Here is an 18478-nt window from a genome sequence, read left to right as displayed (position 1 = left end):
AGGTTGTGACTCTATGCACGGAGCAGGGATAATGTGCCGTGTCATACGTGGCTTCCTGTAGCACACTATTGGCCCGAGCTTATATAAACTCTGATAACTCTATTCGCGCCTCAAGACCCTCTCTTGCTTTCCAGTTATGCAAATTCGCGGCGTATACGTACTTTTGCTGATCGGATCAAGTAAATATAGTTGTTTTTAAAAGTAGTTAGACGTTTTGTTTCATAATTTACTTGTAGTACGGTTTTCTATTTGCTTGAAAATTAATTGAGCATTAGCTAACGAATATTTGGTGTTAAGATCTTTGTCAAGTTTCAACATGGCGTTTGTAGACGTATTAAACTACAAGTAGTAATAACTAATACAAATCTAACGCTGCGAAAATATTCTTCCACATAGATTCCAGATGGTTTATATTACAACAAAATTTTGTTATTATTCTTCTGACTATAACTGATAAAAAACTTATAATGTAAACCTATAAATCTCCTTTGATTATTGTAGAAATCTCAAGACACAAAATACCTTTAAGTCATCGCAGAAATCTCAAAACTCAAAATGCTTTTTAAACTGTAGAATTATACGATACGTTAAGTTTCCTTTTAAATTTGTCCACTAATGTCAAAAATCGTCATGGTTGTCAGTATGAGGCTCTCTGAGCTGCGAAGGGATCATTAACTTTCTCTTGTCAGCAAAACTCTTTGTTTGAATTTGAATTCTACCGTAGCTTTGCCTTCAATCATTACAGACTAATGTGTATTTACTCTGGCTATTGATTCTCGGCTCCGCGCCTTTTCAAAAAAAGTGTATGCGGCCGCACTAGAAGCGTACGACTCTATTATTTTCCCGTTCTGTTCAAACAGGGTGGAAAATGGAACTAGTTGCTTTCCCTGTGGTTTTTCTAATTGGCCATGGGGTAAAAAAACATCACAAGATGGATGTAATAGTTAGCTTTCCACTTTTATTTAGTTACCCTACATAAAACCATTCATGGACAAGAATAACATCTACATTGTTTATTATGTAGCGAAAGTAGCTAGAAAAAAAATATTTTAACAACAAACATTTTTGTTAGTTCTTTCGCCATTCTTGTGGTCTCAAATAATGTTTTCTATAAAACAACATTGGTGGTATCCTCTATAGTCGGTTAGGTATGAGGACCATGTAAATTAAACATGATTTTCTCCATGTCCTGTTAAAAACCTACATATATATCAAAGAATTTAAAAAAATTAACAATATGTAATGTCGGGAGCTTTTAAATAGCACGCGAATCGCCAAGAGGCGTAATACCAACAAAACAAAACTTTACTAGTGCAAATAGTGTATACCCGGTGTTTTGAGGCCTATACAACACAGCCCAGATTCATTAAGGTAATTGTGCTAAAAGTGGAACAACATTCAATAGCCCTAATAAAGCTGGCTGGCAGGTACATTTACCTTAAAACGTAGGTAATAATGCCATTATTTTGCGCCAGCGGAGACTTGTAACATTAGTTGCAGGATTTCGTTTCACAGCTAACGCTATTTTTGTTTAAATAAATACAATTTTACTCCTTATGCGAAACCTGCATTACACCACTAACACTAACAATGCTTCTGGTATGCAAGAATTGGCGAAGATATGATTCTAATAAAACTACATAAAATAAATGAGCTGGTTTGTTTGAACAAGTTATACCTTATATTTGACGCAACAAAAATGTGCATAGGCTACCAAAAACCCTATCTCAACTCAATATGTAATAAGTCGAGTTATTCGAACCGTTCAAAATGATACCTACTTCTGTATGGGCTTTGATATTCTTATTACGTCTTACTACAACCTCCAGCCAGTATGCTTCAACTCAATATCATAACGCATACTATCTGAATGCGGTAAAAGTGACCTCATGGTATCTTAAACGCTCTCTAAATGGCTTAAAATGCCCGGACAGATCCACGACATTATCGCCGAGTTAAACATCGATGTGCACGAATACACAAGACCATCCCCTTTCGTTCCAAACAGCACGGAGTGTTTACTTTTGTTCGATTTTCGCCAAAAACCTCCGGAACTTTGTTGACTCGTCAACAAATCTACGCGCAAACTTTCGTACCTCTAAGTTAATGGTAATTACTACGTTTTGGAGCCGATTTAAGCGCAATTGTAACAGCCATGTAAAGTGACTGTGGAAATGGTTTAAAAGGCGGATCTGTTATTTTAGGACCCTAAATTACTTAAGACGTTTTAGGCTGTTTTTGCTGGTCAATTTTTAAAGCCTGTTCTGGCCATGTATTTAAAATGATTTTCCTCAGAAACTAAGGCCGTAATTTTTTTCCCAAATGGGCTTTTTATATATTCGGTAAATTACAGTTCCAGCATTTTGGTTGGTGTAGCCTGTTATAAAACGCCCTGCCTGTTTTGCACAAGTTTTTTTCCTTTTAACAGCTAAATACTGATTTACAATTCTCCAAAAAGACTGCTTCCCATTTCCCCATGCGTTACAGTTACACACTCCATTATTTCACCACTGAATTTAAAAAGGAAAAACACTAGATATTTTAAAAGCGGGTCAAAATAAAACGTGTGTGGTCTCTAGACTCTATATAATCTATGGTTAGCTGCCGGCTTATTTTTATAGTTGGTTGAATAAAGAAACGTGACTTAACGCAGTCTGTGGTCCTCCCACGCTTTTCAGGCCAGTGGCTGCTTTGCTGAAAATAATTTCGACTGGTAACTCTTGCCTCATTGTTCATCACTAATATTCGGCGTGTTTCGGACTCTGAACCTAAAAGAACTTTCATAAATAAACTTTTTGGAACACTTTGTGAAAACTGATCAGTAATTTTTCCTTACACTTATGTTTGGCGTGTTTTCTAGCCTGGCTTTTAGATAATCTTTGCCAAATTTTGTAAAACGGTTTTGGTACTTGTTTGGTGTAGGCGTTGAACCATTCAATTTGACACATCCTAAAGCAACAAAACGAATAATATGATTATTTTAACAGCTGGCATTGCATCACTTTCAGTTACTCTCCTCGAAACCCTTTTTCTGTTATTTTACCATCATTGCTTGTTTTGCTGATGTATACCTGGCAGCCCATTAAGTCGTTTAATTCACTTTCTCCCACAAAAAGGTAAACTGTCACTTTATTTAACTACGGTCGGTAAATCACATATACAATATACTATGATTTAAACAACTGTTCCTCACTTATATCTCTTACATATTTTTGTAAAGGGTCACTTTGCATATTATACCTCCAAGGGTGGGTCGTATTGCCGTATGCCTTTCCTTATCTATTTTTATATTCTTCTATGCGAAATCACTGATGTAATATAACTCGTTGTTGCTTCACATTGAGGTACAAAACCACTTATGAGTTATCATATATCTTCAATACTATTCACTTGCGGTAATTAAATCATTTGTATGACATTCATTACAATTCAAATTGTGTAAATTCACTTTGAGTTAAGCTATCATCCCCTATATCTATTGCAGATTTCTTTATTTTGCCACATTTTTTGTGAATGGCCTATATAGTACTATAAACGAATAAAAGTGGTATTTACTTGCGCCGTTTTTGTATTAAGTTTATTTCAATTGGGGAATTATATCTCTAAAGCGGTTTTCATATCTCTTGTGTACATATGAGATATCGCGCCTCCTATATGTCTTTTCTTTTTATCATGGTTACAAATTCACCCAAAAACATAGTGCTAGAGAATTGGACGCGTTGTATTTAATTGCGTTTTTGCACAAACTAACTTTGCATTGAAGTACCATACCTCCGATAGGTTTGTCATAGCTCTTTGTTCATACCTGCTACACCTCATTATTAATCACGGTTACAAATTTGCCAACATCGTACTAAAAGTAAATTTACCTGCTCCTTTTTGTGCAAAATAACTTTGCATTTAGCTACCATCAGCATCAGCAGCTGAAGCTGAAGACCTGAGCCAGCTACTTCCGTGTTATTAAACCTGCTTTGCGTATTCAGCTCAGGCCACGCTCTGATAAGTCTGGCCTGCGGTTGGACCTCAAAATAAACGCAGCAAAAAAGCACCGAAACGCCGGCTGACGATAGAAGCGTGGTTGCAAAGCGCTGTGAAGCAAATTCGACGCGTAATTTTTCCGCGAATATAAAGGGCCACGTTCGTTCGTGGGAACGCGGAAGTAAAACAATGCGTCGCCGTCTACGCAACAATCAACGGCTTAGGGGCCAGTTCACACGGCCACTTTGAAAAGCAGTAGGCTCCTATTTTTGTGCCTGGATTTTAAACCCTAGACCAGCTTCTAAACTTGTTTTCTTCAGTGGACTACCATAGATTTTTAGATAATTATGTGTATCCCAGCAGATACTAAGGAAAGGCGTATTTATAAAACTATATTTAAAATGGGGGAAAGAGCAACTAACCCTAACTTCTACTTTTGAATTTTTTGAAAAAACAGTTTTTTTTTCAAATTTTTTCGCGTGATCAATTGTTGCACACCACTAAAGCAGCCAAATATTCGTGAAATTTTTATATATAATATGGTATCTGTTTATTAGATATTACGATTTTTCTACGACATCAAAGACCGCCATTGGTTGTAATTAGTTAAGGCGGTGGTTCTCAATCGATACCCCATAAACTACTTGAAAGGCTGAAGTTACTCGCTTAAAACAATTTTTTGTGACCTGCTAATCAACTAATACTAAGGGGCCGCAAAAGTATCTTTTCTATACCGTTTGTGCACGCTGCCATTAAGTTGGATATGTGAATGCAGCTCTGTAAAGTTGCCTAATTCAATATATACATTTGAAATGGTTACCCCCATGGCCATAATGAAGTGTAATGGTCCTCGAAATAGCCGGTTTGCAGCGCATACAGACGGCAAAATGACATATCTCGGCTTTTAATGTCCTCCCAATCGCACTGGGGCTGTGTTACAGGCAAAAGCTGGGCACGGGACATCTAACTATGCGCAAGCTAAGCTCGAGATGCGTAAACAGTGTTGCAATGAATTAACTGTTTTAAAATGACTTGACTTGACTTGAGTCTTTTGGTCAAATGATTTGGGTTGAAATACAGTGTTGTTTTTTTTAAATTGGAGTATTTTGCTTAGTATTGTACATACAAAGCAATTTGTTTGCTATATGTTGCGTTTTGGTCATTTTTTATTTAAGTTACTGCTTATATTCGGACTGGCTTATCAATAAGGACTTGACTTAAAATTGACTTGCTCTTAATATGACTTCACTTAAACTTAACTTGTTATATATTCAAAATGACTTGACTTTAACTTGAGTTTTTCTTTCAAATGACTTGACGAAGTCATTTCAAAACGGCTTCTTTACAACACTGGCGTACACCGATAGCACAAATCCACACCCAGCGAATACGGACAGCTTTCTCTTTTGTCTAAATGAAACATTCAATCGCTTGAAATCCCACTGAACGCAAAACTCTATAGCGATTTAAATCCGGTTTGGTTGAACTGTGCGGATTTAGTGTTATAAACGCAATGGGAAAGCAAATCGGGAACTTGTTTAATGTGGCGCCCATGTGCCACGCTTCTAGTCTGAAACCTCATAAAAGCAATGAATATCGCCTAAAAAGATCGCAAAAAACAAAATTGCAAGCTTTAAAAGCTCGTAAGGACATAATATAAGCGTTGAAACATATATAATCAGCATTGGCTATAAAATCGTACAACAGAATAACTCCAGCGTAAAACCTGGCCAACATTTCAGGCCAGAAAGCTTGGCAAAACCATAATTTCATCTTAAAAGCCTCGTTAAGGTCAAATTATTACCGTAAGCACTTTGTAAAATGCAACATTTCACACTGTAAAAACTCACAAATCTAAATTCCATCCTTAACGCCATGCAGAAGTAAAATCTCGCCATTGACAAAAAGTACCTATACCATTTAAACAAGCCAAAATATCGCTTTCAACTTTAACTTAGCCTCACCAGCACACAGAAAAAGCCAGCAAGGCGATCGCAGCCAACTTCGCCCTAATATCCAATACGCTTATCTGCCCCTGAAAGGCGAGATGAGCCGATGAAAGGCTCTGTCGAATGTCAGCGAAAACTCTCTCTGCCCCTAAAACATCGTCGTATCGCCTTTCAGGTACGACATATCGCATAAAGCGGCGTCATAGCTCGGACAGCAATAGCAGAAGGTCTCCTGTCGCGCTAGAGAGAGAAAGATTGCGTCAAACGGAAGAAAATTGCTGCAACAAAGCGGCCCAATGCACAGGCGCCTACTCTAAGCCCTCGCTTGGCGAATAGGCCTTCTATCTTTTTCCCTGTTTACGACTGTGATTCTCAATTTTTTTGTGGTCGAGAACCACCTAGTGGATTTTTACTACAGCTACGTTCCGACAGTTTAACGTTCAGCTTTTCTGTTTAAATGCTCAGATTTGTTTTTTCAAGTTTCTTTAACTTTTGTTTAACCTCGACATCTTTTTGTTTCACCTCTAAATTTTTATACGTATTACCTATTGAGTTTTTACTATAGCTACGTTTGGACAAGTTTTCGCTCAATATTTTGTATGCATTTATTGAAACAAAACGTGACTTAAAATTCGTGGCCCCTAATTCGTTTAAATGTTTACAAAGTTTGTTCTGCTGTATGCAACTTCGACATTTTCCGGCCACGTATTACCTAGTAGTGGCTTTTAACTATATTGACGTTCCGACAGTTTAAGGCTAGGATTTTTATTGAGAAAATTAATCAAAATGACCTAAAATTCGTGTGTCATACTCTCTCTGTAATCGCTTAAACCAGTGGTTCAACTGTATACAATCGCCTATAGTATCCTAGTGTATTTTACTGAGCTGTGTACCACCTGGTTTAAAAAAAAACTTTGCTTCAATTTACGTAAGTCTATTAACCTAAAATTGACTTAAAAAACACTACTTGTTTTCAGCGCTAGTGGCAAACTTTAGATTAGTATCTCGGTTTAGTGAGCAAAAGAGGGAATATGATATAAAGACATAACACACATATTGCGTTAATTTCCCCAAACTCAGCATTAGACCTAAAAGCTACCAATCGAAATCATCCCCCTACCACTAGTTGCACGTGTACTGCAGGTTTAGAACCACGACTTCAAGCCAACGACCTCAACACCCGCCCGCCTTATTTGCCCTAGCAGCCGAAAATCCGTTTTTGAATCGCGGCAAAAAAGGAGAAATCACGGTCGATAATAACGACGCCCCACAGCAGCAGCCCATTGTGTCGGCGGCGCAGACAAGAGAGAGGCTTTAGCGCGGCGTACTTTGTCGCCCCCGCCCCCCTAAGGCTTGTGTGTATACTTCTATTAAGGCTTGTGTGTATACTTCTATTATCCCTTCTCGCCAACGTACGTCTACAAGCCTTATTATGTCCAGGTCGCGAAACGAAACAGTTGAGCGTTAAAGCGCCAAAGCGAAAGAGCTCACGGCCTCTGCAAATATTGTGCCAGCTTTCTCCCTAACCAGCCCCACCCCATATCTTTTCACCCCGTTTTTTTTTGGAAAAGCCGACCCCATGTCCTAATTTATTTCCACCCATTTTATTTATCGGAAATGTCAACCCTATGACTTAAGCCAACTGACTGCTATTGCGTTGACCCCACAAACAAAGCACAGCGTATAATTTCCTGACTCCTAAGGGTATGGCGAAAATTTGTGACGTCATGGCTGAAACTTGGTATGCCCCCCACAAAATACTAAATCAGCCACTGGTTATTTTACGTCTAACAGAGCTACGTTTTACTTTGTGTGGTTTTTATGTTGTAATTTGCAAGATGCACAGAATTACCAAGAAGGGCTTAATCACAGCAATTGTCATGAAACCTAGGCCATTTATTGTTATCATAGCTTTTTCAAAAAGCCCTTATATGTATTTCATAGATAGTAGTTTGTATGTAAAACGCTAATGATTATAACGCGCTCACGTTTGTTTCGTTAAACATTTGACACAAACAGCGTCTGTTAGATTTAACGAAAAGCCAAGTATTTGCATATCTCACAGTTGGATGTCTATAACAGCGGAAATAGCAGTCTTTACTAATTCGGTAATACACACATAAATTAGGAAAATAAGGCCTTAATACTGAACAAATAATAGCAGCAAACAAATGCAGATAAATCTTATTTCAAAACTTCTAGTCACAGAGCTGAATCTTAGCTTTCATGGTATTATTTCAACAACCAACGCTTCAAAAATAACAAAAACGCAGTTAGAGTTTTGCTTTTCAAGTAACGCATCAACATCAAAGAAAATAAAGGCACATTGTACAAGAATCTAACCAAAAAAATGTTTTAACAACAGAACCTGTCTTTCAAAAACAACGACTGTCTCAAAAATAAATTTCCGCCCCACATAAATAGAGTGATATCTTTGCTTTAAACGACTTGGTAAAATAAGATTTACAGCAAAAACTGCTAATATACCTAAGGCTGTTGGCGTGAAAATGTATTTCAGCTATTACTTTTTCCATCGAAGTCGCTGTTATTGCAATATGACGAAAAGTCACTTTAGAGTGAGGTCACTGCAAAAGCTGCTGAAACCTTGCGTTTGCACAACAGATCTATCTGTTTCAAACCTTTTAATATCGACTCCAGTCTCTGAACCCCGGTAATTCCAAAATCACCGCCGGAACACAAACACACTTGCCCCGCTACAACCCGCTACATTTTCATAAGGACTTGGCCTGGGACGAATCGAGCATCTTGCGTATGACGTCACGTCACGCTCGGGTGACCGGGGCGTGACGCGTCCGTCCGTTCCGCTCGAGTGCGCTTGAAAATGCGAGATCCGCTAGTGATGCGAGAGCGTAGGCTTGAATTACACGATAAAAGGCTCAGATGCAGCCGATTATACTTTCCCCGCCCCCTGTCTATACTTACATAGGCTTAACGTGGGCGTACGAAAACTATGAGCAATAGGGAAAGTCGTGTACAGTGCGGAACGGCTATTTTTGAGTTTTTAACTTTTTTTGAGTCACAGGCTTTCATCTAATGCAGATATACGCAGAGTGATATTCAAACTGAATCTGAGCTAAAACTTGGTTTCGTCTTACTTAGCTGTTACTCCGACAATATTCAACTTAAATTTCGCCGAAAATCCGAAAAAACTTGCGTCGTGCAAATTAGCGCTGCGCAGAAGGACAAGTGCGCAACCAGCACTTTCCACAGAAACTATAATCCTCCAAAAAAAACTCTCAAAAATTTTGCGAAATCAGGCCTGAGTAAAACTTCTATATTTGACCAAAATTCTTACCTTAATGCGACTTTGACTTCCTCGGTCGGTTGAACTATCAGCAGCAGTAGCGCTTGTAGTGTGATGTCACAATGCCCTCAACGTCACGCCAGAGGTGCGAAGAATAATGGGAAGGCGCGATGGAGTCAGGAAAGAAGAATGCCTCCTCAAAACTCTTAAAACTCGACCTCGGACTTTGGTGAAAATTCGGCAGAAAATGTAACTTGGCTGTGTCAGTTTGACCGGTTCCGCTCAAGGTTTCACGCTTGTGTCAGGCAAGTCGAGCCGGCGGCGAGTTTTTTTGCAGCAACTGCGGGCATTTACTCTTTTTCGCGCCGTGTTTACCGACCGGCGAAACCCGCCGCTCACTTCTGCTGGGCCGTTTTCGTTTAAAGGCCGGCTCCATATGTTGTAAAGCCTCGATTTTGCGATTCAAAACTGTTGTTAACGTTGCGGTTAAAGAATAACGTGGAAAACTTTATTTTAAAGCAAAAATACAAGCTTGAGGTGAAAATGTACAGTTGTACAGGCATGACTATAAGAGAAAACTAATCCCATGTCCTTCTAGTTTTTTGTGTTATAATCAAATCAGTTCTTACGACAATTTAACCTTCTGAGCAAAAAAAGGACGGAACACTTATCGTTCTGATAAAGTTTTTTAAACCTTATTTTTAAACCCCATGATCGTGCTTTTATGAATTTGATTCTCACTTATATTAACCTTTTCTCCGCGAAAATTTGGACGGCAAACTGATTTTATGGCTAAAATATAGGCGTAAGTTGACTAAATTCGCACATGTGTGTTGTTAAAAAGCCCTACTCCTTGTTTTCTTTTTTAACACCTTGATTACAGGTCTTTGCGGTACAAAATTAGCGTACAAAACGAACTTAGGCAAAAATGCAAGATTTTCTAAATAAACGTTCCAGATTATGCAATATTTACGACTGAAATTATTCTGCACAATATTATTAAACAAAAAATCACTTGAAAACAAACACCGCTCATACATATTGAACTCTGATTTAAGTTTACGTTGCAAAGGATTTGAAACAATATTACAAAAATAAAACGAAAAACTATATTTCAAAGCAGGGAATTTGCGCACATGCATGTTTGAAAAAGTGGGCCTGGCTCTTTTTGAGGTGGCCTTTGCAGCGATTATATCGGCCCGTATTTGCAGTGAGAAGCCCACATTCTTCCCTCCCCCCCGTCGTAGTAATCGTCGCTTGGCACCGCATTGTACCCGCTCTTCAGGGCGCTTTAAATGCCCACGACTAGTTCGTCCCCTTGTTGACTTGCTTGTTTAAGTTGTTTTACCTTGCCCCTGACTGTTTGCGCGTCACTAGAAGTTGAATCCTCTGCTTTTAAACGTTTTCCCGTTTTTTGTGGCTACTTTTATGGCCAAAAAAATTACATGTCTTGAGGAAGTGGAAAAATTCGGGAAAACGGTACATTAGGGCGTTTTTTTAATATGAAAACTATGTTTAGATTTAAATTTTATGTATTTTATTTTCCATTTAGTTTTAAGTTACGTTTAGTTTTGGAGCATAATGTGTATGGGCTTGATATTCCTATTATATTTAGTTTGAATTTACGACAGACCAACAGCCTTGGGTTGTGCTTGTTTTTCAAGTTGTTTCCGCTTTTTCCTTACTGTTTTTTCCTTACGCCTTACTAGAAATATGGTTCGCACACTCTTCTGTTTTTACATCGCTCCCGTTTTGGTGGATTTTAGGTGCACAAAGAAACAATAATTCACACAAGTTAATGATTCCCCTAAAATCACACTAATAACTGGATTTATCGGCCTTCTTATCCAATGATAACCAGGGCCTTTAGGTTGAAATAACGGTCGTCATTTGTGCTGTAATAAGTCTAGTTGGTTGCTAGCAAAATAACACTTTTTTGTCAATGGTGAATTATTAACTTCAACAGTTGGTTAGGAACAAATAACACGAGAATGTACGTTGTTATAAAGCACACAAACAACACGAAACCAAAACAAGCAGAAACAAAACCTGTTTTGCACTTGGCTAGGTTTTAGCTTTATTCCGCCTTCGGTGTTGCTACAAAATAAATTCAACAACTTGTGATGAAACATACAAAGAAACTGTAGAATAATGGTGCTTGTTTAGAGACGTTTTCTAAACATCAAAACTAAAACCAACATCTAGATTTACTCTTTTATTTGTTTTCCTACGTACGTATATGTTCCCAGTGACAACATGAGTGTCCCAAAATAAGTCAATTACTTTCGTTTTTAGGGTAATACGAATTATCCCATTACAAATGTACTTCCTATCATTTAAATGAACTTACTTTCATTTTACTTCGACCAGTTTATGCGACCACTTGATTTTCTGGGGCTTATCGTTTACCAAAAGCGAAAGTCAACTGTATACACAGCTGCAATGATTTGTAGATTTCAACATCAACAATTTTTGATAATAAATTGCAGAGCCAAAAAGGTCGGGTAAATCACTTTAACTGAAGATGATACAAGCTCGTATCGAAACGTCTTAATCAAGATGCTGTCGAATTACTCGAGCTTTTTGGCTTTGCAATTTATTATCAAGCCACATCAACAATATTTGCTAAAACGTTTAAAAACCACAGTAAAAAGCAGAAGTCGCAATATTGTAAAAGTTACGCCACCGTCCATAGTGTGACTCTAAACAAGGGGTCCACAAACCACGGGCCAAATCTAGGCCGCATTGTTATCTCTACTGAACCGAGACTTCTTTCCTTAATAAAGGTAAACTCTATAAGTTAAAATGTTGTCGGATACAGTTCCAATCTAAATTCTCGTAAAATTTTAAATTGAGCGGCATTTTATTCAGGCCCGCTACAGTTTTGTTTCATGTTCATTTATATTTTCTTCGTTTAAAGATAATAATCAAGTTATGAACTACGACACAAAATTTTATAACCGGCCGGCGATCGCAAATCTTTATAGTCATCACACAAGTCGTTCCGACTAGAGAGTATTAATTCAAATTTCTTGTTCTGACTGAGGACTAAAAATGCGTTGCACAAAGTCGTAAAATCAGAATTGGAACAGAACTGTAGAATTAGAGCACACAAGCAGAATAAGTCCCATTTTACTCTGATTCTTAAGTGCAATTATCTAGTTTTCCGAGTTTGCTTCAATGGCCTCCCTTAATTTGTGGCCACCCACTTTGGGGCAATTAGATCGCCATGACAACCGTTTTACTGCGCATCAGGTTCCGGCGCCGACCCGACTAACACCTCGCCCTTTTACGCGAAAACAAACTAAATCGTGCTTACGGGGAACCTTTTAAAAAGACCGCCTATAGTATCTTTGAATTATAGGCGGAGGTTGTAGTAATACGCAACAGCAATTGCAATAATTTTGAATCAGTGCGTCTCACTATGTTGAAAATGAATAAAGAGTTAAAGAGTTGTTCAAAACGTTCAAAATGATACCTACTTCTGTATGGGTTTGATATTCTTACTACAACCTCCAACCATTATGATCCAGAAGTATAGTACATGTTTGGAATAAATAAAAAAATACTATAATTGTTTAAAATGTGTCACCTATTTTTGAACCGAACTTTGACGCGAAAACAAACCAAATATTGTTTACAAGGGTCCTTTTTAAAAAGACCGCCTATATAGTACCTTTGGAGCATAAAGAGTGGAGGTTATAGTTAAACGTTGTAGGAATTTCAAAGCCCAAACAGAAATACTACATGTTAAAAATTAATAAAGAATCACTCGAGCCGCTCACAAATTATTACTGTATGGCTTTTGATTCTACAGCCCCCAAAGGTTAGCAGTTTAGAAGATTTTAAACGGACAACTGTGTTATAAAGTGGTTTTTATTTTTTTTGCGACGCTCTTGGAAATGTTTTATTGACATGCACAGTTTGTGAATTTCGAAAATCTTTATTTACATGTTTGTTTGTAATAGAAAATTTATTTTGCTGTACGGCTACGCAACCTGTATACAAAACCCTAAAAACAGATTTAGTAAACACATAATATAACCCCTTTCTTCAAAACCTTTTCATTTTGTTTAAATTGCCACTTTTATAAGCAATCGCCCTAACTTTTCAACCCTTTTTCCTCAAGAAGATCTTTTTTCCCCTAAAAATGGCCGAAAAAGGATGAAAAGTAGGAGTGACTGTTTTCATGGGCCATAAATTGCGACCAAATGAAACATCGCGTGTTGTTGATATTTGCTGCTTTACGAAATAACTCCAGATAACAAAGGAAGGTCGAAAAGTGGCAATTCTGTTTTTAACAGGGTGGTTGTAAATATAACCACGACAATCGAAATTGAAAAGTGTGGCGGTACAGGGTTGCCATAAATAGCAACCCTGTTATGACAGTTGGAGGAATATCATGCACCATTTTAAATAAACCAATAGAAATATCCCCTTCGCCCGAGCGTTAAATTACAAGTAGATCTAATCGTTGTTTACGAGTGAGAACACACTTTTATCTGCTCACAACAGCAGAATTAAATGCCGTTTTATGGGTTTATACCACAACTTCGGGGCTAATTAAGTCGTTTCCTGTATTAGAGTTGTACGCCTTTCATTTTAACAGATCACAAAGTTGGGGGGTTACAAACAAATACCCGCAGCGTTTGATCTTTCAGTTGTGACACAACAATGCTTGTTGTTGTGACGTGCCTCACCGTCACAATGGTATTGACTTAAGAGGTCAAATATGTGCAGAGCACGCGTTTTAAGGGGCAGGAAGTGATCTAAATTGTTCAACGTTCGCTGGCACCAAGCTTTTAGCACTTAGGCCAGGGGTTCTTAAACTGGGGTCCATAGACCTCTTGGGTTTACGAGAACTAGTTTTTTTTAAGTGGTAAACGGTCTTTTTTTCTCACGTAAAAAGCCATTTTGGGAATCGCTATTTTTGTCTATAAATAGTTTAGTTTTATATTCGGTTAATCTAATTTTATTTTATCGAAAAAGCAAAATGAAAATTAAAAACAAAGCTAAAATTGCTGCATTTTACAAAAATGATCGCCGAACTTCCTGCACAGTTTGCAGCTGTTTTGTGTGCCGCAGGAAATTTTCGCTCGTAACTTTAGATCTCAGTATAACTCCCAACGGAAAGCTTTCAAACCACATAAACAAGATTCGCCGGTTTAAACCAGACCATCCAGTCAACAATGGTATATTTTGCCTGTATATTTAAAAGTTTTAAAGTTGAAAACCGGCGGCCGTGGTTGTATGGTAATGGATTGTACCATAATAAAGACAGATAACAAAGACACTTGTAAAAATGTTGCCCTACTAAAAAAATGAAACATAGCATATTTGTAAAACTCTAGTTTTGTTCTATCAGGGGCTTCAATATGTAGCATATCTCGTACGGAATTCATGCTTCATGTGTGTAAATGGTTGTGCATAACTATGGGCAAACTACCGTCCGCCGGAAAGATCAGACCCGCCAAGCAATGTTATCCGGCGCGCGGAATTCAACTTTTTCATGCAAATTAGGCCTTACGTGTTTTTCTTGTTAGAATATTTATTGAATACATTGCTTTAGTAAGGCATCCTCATCTACACCTACGCTTAGCAACTTGCCAAAACAACGCTATTTTAGCAACATTTCTATAAGGTTTGAACTTCCTAGTATGTATATTTTCGGCCCTCGGTCAAAACAAAATTGCCCACCCCGAGTTTATTGTATCTCGTATTGCATTTATTGAGTGTACAAAATGCTGTACATGCCATACTGCGGTATAGTTGTTTATAGTAAGGTCAAAAAGGAACGTCGAAACCACAGACAATGGGCCATTTTCGCGGCTTTAAACCGCACGTCAATAGGCGATTTCAACCGCTTCTATTTTCAAGTAAGTGCGTAATATTTGTTAAATATGACCGAAATGTCAGCATTTCACTTTTAAATCGTTGTACAATCATAGCGTTACTTAAAATACATACAAGGGTGTATCTTTGCTGAATTTAAAAAACATTGTCAGCAGTTTCTGCTTGTAGATCACTACTCTGCTGACGGGTTTAAAAGTTTAAAATTTGTCATCTTTAACTTTTCTATGCATACATTTTAGTGCAAATTCAGTAATTTAAGAAGCCATTTTCGGGAAATGTATTCCTTTTAACAAAGTCCGATCCTAGCTTTTACACTGGTTTTTAAACTTTGAGTTTTCCTTGTTAAAAATACATGAAAATGTATGTTTGTTTCGAATGTGGAACCGCGGTCGGATGAAACCTAAAGGTGCTTTTGGCGCGCTCGAAATGTGATGATTGCTACATCTGTTTATGCCCCCTAGGCTTGTCGTTTGTTTGTAATGTATCCCTACAAATGCTTGTGCGACATGCGAATTTATAGATTTGTTTCTAGTGTTTGCTCCTGCAACGTGCGTTTGATGCTGTTGATCTTTTTAGCAGAAGTACTGCTGTCCATATTTTAATTTATCTCTAGCTGCGATTTTTTAATGCATTGGTCCTTTACAAAATGTACACAGAACTCGAACTCTAGAGCTTGTATCCACACCTACAACGCCACAGTTTTATTTTTGCGTATACTATATTTTTGCTTTTAATTAAGCAGCCTCACGAATGCTTGAACAATTATACTGTCGTCACTTTAAACCAGTGGTTCCCAAAGTTGTTTATGTGCAGATAGACAAAACCATATCCTTATGGCGCTTTGTAGCTCTGGTGGGGCCTGACTGTTTTTTTAGGTTAAAGAACTTAGAGAATCAATACTTTAAAACTAAAATGACAAAAATTAAAAACAATTCAACTGCCAAAGTTTTCAGAAGATCAAAATAAAGTAGTTTAATTTTCCAAATCTATGAGATATCGCCGTAAATTTGTTGCAAACAATCCGCGTTTATCGACATTCCAACGAAATTGTGCATACTGCAGCAACTTGTGTTTATTCAACTATAAAGGGCAGAAAACGTTTCCATATACGCTGGGGGCAAAGTACAACCGAGGTTGTCGGGTTTAACTTATGTGTGATAGCGCAGCGTTTTTTGATGACCAAGTAAACAATTCTATCTGTGTTAAATAACTGATTACCCAGTGTGGTTCCCCCAAAAGGCCAGTTTATATGGCCAATTAGGAAGTGCCTCTGCACTTTTTAATCGTTGGTTTGCTTTGATTAAAAAAATCAGCTTGCGTTGTTATTTTCTTATCTTGCACAAACAAATTGAAAACGGGCTTTTTCCGACTATAGTTCTGTTGCGTTTAGGATTGATTATCGCCACAAGTTTTGTATTTTGTGTAGGGCATATGTTCTTGGGGTTCACTTGCCAATAACCTAACTGTATTTTCGTCTATGATAAAACTGTTCCTAGATGCAAGGGCTTTTAGAGCTTCGCGCCAATCTGAATTGGGTTTCTAGCATGTCCTTTTTTGATCAATTTGTTTTAGCCTAGTACGTCGTATTACTCATTTTCACCCTCGAAAACGAAGGTTTTGCCAACAATATAAAGGTGTTTGTTGAGCTTTGCGAGAATCGATAACATCTTTATAATGTATATCTTTTGTGTTGAAAGTAACAGCTCTCCAACCTTAAATTTAACAAAATTAGCGAACTGTATGGTGTTCTTAGGGATAACTATTTATTATGTCTCGTTTTGTAACACTTATGACGTCACGTTTTGTCACAGAGTTACGTCATCTGTAAAAAATGCATTGCACCGAAAAAAAAAACTGAATCGGAGCCTATTCGTGGCCGTGAAGACAAGTCGAGGTATCGGTGGATAGGCAGTGAGCTTTTTTCGCTTGGTTTATAATCGCATTTAGCGGGTGCAGCGCTAAGCAAACACGCAAACAATGCGATTTGCAGGGCAGTGTCCCCGCATGCACAGCTCAAACACAGTAGATCAAACAGCAACTTCGCTATGCAAACACAGGGCGATGGCACTCGGGTGTAGAGGCAGCGGTGACATGCACAGCCACAAGCGCTCGTTATTAGAACTGCCGTTTTACAACCGCGCAATAATTAACCGGTGCTGGTTCCCGAAAGGTACCCTTTGCTGCAAAACAGTCACCTGCTGTCAAAATTTTGAAAGTCGCATTTCTCTTTCTCATTCCGTGTCCTTGTGTTCGCTCACACGAGCCACTGTGACGTAATAATTGGGGCTTTGCGCCGCGGAGCACGGTTTTAATGAGCGGCGTGCTTGGTGGGAATATGCGAATGGGGTCTGCTGCAAGTTGGCTGGTTGACCCGGCGAATTCCTGCAGCTTGTAATTACACATAAGGACCACGTTGTTTGCTGCAACTCGTTTTGCTTGCTTGTGACCCTGGTGTACTTTATGTCGGTGTAGGTCGGTGGTTATCGACCGTGTTGTAATGACTTCATTCCAGTGGTTCTCAATTTTTTTACCTCGCGTCACACTTTAAACAGAACAGCAATAAAGTATTTTTACAATCGCTCTTAACACACGACAAACTATTTGGAAATGTCTCAATATTACTAATTTGTAAAGGATAGTGCGTATTTAAGGCTAAAATGCTTGCGTGTAACTGTTTTTAAAATGACTTGACTTGACTTACCTCGTTTGAACAAATGACTTTATTCGAAAAAGAAGATTATATTTTTTTTTACGTTTTGCACATGAAACAATTTGCTTACTATATGTTTTTATGACGAGGGCTTGACGTTTTTATGAAGTATAAAGGACCGCACAAAACAGCAAAAATTCTTCAACCCACAGCATTTTGATATAATAGATGCATTTTTCCCTAAAATGTTGATTTGCAAGCCAGCAAGTTGCCCAAGAGCGCCACAACACCCAATTTTGAGCCGGTTTAAGCCACTTACATCTTTACGTTAGACTGCCGCGGTTTTCAGGACGTTTTTATCTGTTGCAAAGTCGTTTTTTGGCGACTTTTTGCGGCTATCTCTTGCTTCGTGGTGTGAAGTTGTGCATTTGACGATGCGTGAATGGTGTAACGCGAGCCCGTAAAATTGAACGATTTAATGTAATTGTGCGCAACTACAGAATTGGGCTACATACTGAAAAATACTCCTTGAAGCTAATTTTTGACTCATATCCAAAATAAGTTTTTTTTTACTATTTTAATGTGTGTTAAACAAAAAGAAACTTGATATAGCCACGCAATTTTGTAAATTAGGTTTCATGTCGGTCTTAGTATGGCGTATCGGCTCCGATCCGATATTATTGGATATTTCCTAATTAAACTGCCTAAAAATAAATTCTGCGCTTAACCTTGTCATCGGGTATGTCTCCTTACGCTAGCCTTAAGTGCAATTTTGTTATGTGC

Source organism: Ascidiella aspersa, chromosome 8, assembly GCF_963924565.1.
Source record: "Ascidiella aspersa chromosome 8, kaAscAspe10.2, whole genome shotgun sequence".
In the NCBI taxonomy this organism is placed as follows: domain Eukaryota; kingdom Metazoa; phylum Chordata; class Ascidiacea; order Phlebobranchia; family Ascidiidae; genus Ascidiella; species Ascidiella aspersa.
Note: the sequence above shows the minus strand (reverse complement) of the source record.